Below are 3002 nucleotides of genomic sequence, written 5' to 3' on the forward strand. Positions count from 1 at the left end.
ATGTGGGATTCCTGAAATTGTTTATGAAAGCTATTAGACATCCACTTGTACCTTTTCATTGCATTATCCATCAGGAGATGTTGTGTGCCAAATCAGGATTCTCAGAATTGAATGATTTAATTTCAGTTGCAACAAAAATTGTGAATTTTATAGCTTCTCGACCCCTTCACAAGCGAGAATTTTCTGCACTTTTACAGGAAGTTGATTCAACCTACAGTGGATTACTGATGTTCAATCATGTGAGATTGCTGAGTAGAGGTAAAGTACTTGAGCGATTTGTGGAGTGCTTTGAAGAAATTATGGTATTTATTGAGAACTAGAGGCCCGGTGCACGAAATTTGTGCACAATGGGGAGGGGGGTTCCTTAGCCCAGCCTGCACCCTCTCCAATCTGGGATCCCTCTTTCTGTACATATGGATGAACTGAACTTAAAATTACAAGGTTTTGGCAAAAGTATTGATGTTATGTTTGGATACATCAAATCTTTTTAAAGTAAACTTAAAATTTTAAAGTGAGGTATTGAAACTAAAACTTATAAGTATTTTCTTCGGATAAAGAAGTATTTCGAGAAGGCCACTACAACGAGTGTAATGGAGTCCATACTTATGTACCAGAATATAGTAAACTCGTTATTTGAACAGTTCAGTGAAAGATTCAACCAATTTAGAATGTTAGAACAGACCATTAAAATAATTAAGTATCTGGATGTAGTTGTTTACAGTACTTTGGAATTAAAGGATTTACAATGGATGGAAATTGATGATTTAGAGATGCAACTTGCAGATTTTCAAGATAGCATTTGGACTCATGTGTTTGTCGACTTAAGGTTGAAACTTGAAAATCTTGAACAAAACCGTTTGAATAATGAAGAAGAGTGCAACTAGGAACAAGAAATTGTGAGTGCTTGGAACAGAGTACCTGACACTTTTAACGACATAAAAAATCTAGCGATGGCTTTGCTAACAATTATTTCATCAACATATTTTTTGTGAGACTTTGTTCTCAGCATTAAATAATATTAAAACGAACAAAAGAAACCGGCTAACAGATGAAGTTAGTGGCGCTTGCTTGGCCTTGAAGTGCACCAAGTATGAACCTGCAATTGAATAATTAGCAGACAAACTTCAGCACCAAAAAAGTCACTAATTTCTAGTTTTCGTACCATTTGATTATCATTGTTTTTATTATTTTTTTCCTAAATGTACAGTTTTTCTGTTTTTGTTCATTTTATACATATTTTTGGTTGATTTTTCTTTGTTAAATGGCATTTAAATATATAAAATAAATATCAAAAATAAAAATCTTAAAAAAGGTAGGATGATTGCAGCAGGAAGGTAGGGAAGGATTGTGAGAGCGTGAGGGAGTGATAGAGGAGTGTGTGGACGTGTGTGGTGTGTGTGTATGAGCTAGGGACAGTTAGATTCTGCAGGTCTTCTAAGGGGCTGCTAAATGGGGCAGTCTTAGATGGCGGAGCCCCGCTCTCAGCGCGGACACTCCTGGGCAGCCAGCGTTGGCACAGAGACCATGCCGTCTTGAGAAACAGAGCTGCTTGAGACTAGGATCCTGGCCTCAGCACCACCCTGTCTGGTATCAGACGCAAACCAGGACCCTGCAGCCATTGGAGACAGAGACCTGCGGCCACAGCTACAGACCCATGGACACCAAAAATCCAGACATCCCTGTGGCAGATCTCTGTGAGTAACAGAGCCCATACCCCTCCCTGCAGGCTTGTGGGCAGTGCCATAGTAACCAATAGACCCACCCCTTGCCCGGGCCTCAGTACTGCTATAGGAACCTTAGCCTGGAAGCGCATGAAAACTGGGAACTTGTCCCGCAAAGCGCGGGCTGCAGGAGCATTAGCCTGGGAGCTAATGTGCGAAAACTGGGAACATGTTCCCCGCAGCACGGGCCCCAGGACTTCGATTCTCTGGGCAGGAGGCAGCACCAAGCACCAGTGAGTTGACTGTGTTTCTTATCACCTGCGCCTGGGATCCCTGAATCCCTGTGCATTCACACTAAGAGCCAGTGACTCCATCTCTTGGTGCATGTGCACACAGGGACCCTGATTCTCAATGCAAGGCAGTGCGAAGCAACAGAGGCTCTGACACTGGATTCTTGGGGAACTCTGACTCCTGTAGCATGCTAAGGGGCTCTGATTTTCAACACACTCCAGGGGGTCTCTGTTTCAGCACGGTGCAGGCGGGGTCCCTGATTCTAAGTGCGCACACGAGGCCACATTGAGTTCTGGTAACGCTGACTCTGAGTGATCCTGGTTCCCACCAACCCACCACAACCACACATCTTAGTGTCAGAGCTCTTCAGGGACACTAGGGTGGTGTGAAGCTCCCACTTCACAGGGCCCAGACCCACGCAACTCGACATTTGAACCATCTGGAGATAGTCAGAATGGGGAGACAACACAACCCCCAGAGGAAAGAAAATGAGGAATCACCAAGAAAGGAAATTAATGAAATTGAAGCATGCAACATGACAGAAAAAGAATTCAGAGTAATGGTGGTACAATTCATTCACTGGATGGATGAGAAAATCAACAACCTATGCAAAAATCAGGACGAAATGAAAAGTGATATAGCTACAATCAAAAACACCATGGAAGGTTTCAACAGTAGACTAGAAGAAGCAGAGGACCGAATTAGTGAGTTAGAAGATAAGTTAGAGAAACAAGCTCAATCTGAACAGCAGCTGGAGAAAAAAAATAAAAGGCAGGAGGAGAGCCTAAGGGAGCTTTGGGACAACATGAAATGAACTAACATATACATAATAGGGCTGCCAGAAGGACAAAAAGAGCAGCAAGGATTAGAAAATCTATTTGAAGAAATAATGACAGAAAATTTCCCAGATATGGGGAAGAAAATTTACACAAGTACAGAGAGTCCCAAGCAAGATGAACCCCAAAAGACTCACACCAAGACACGTCATAATAACCATGGCAAATGTACACGACAAAGAGAGAATCTTAAAGGCTGCAAGAGAGAGACAGA

The sequence above is a fragment of the Myotis brandtii genome, unplaced genomic scaffold (assembly GCF_000412655.1).
Source record: "Myotis brandtii unplaced genomic scaffold, ASM41265v1 scaffold1595, whole genome shotgun sequence".
Classification (NCBI taxonomy): Eukaryota; Metazoa; Chordata; class Mammalia; order Chiroptera; family Vespertilionidae; genus Myotis; species Myotis brandtii.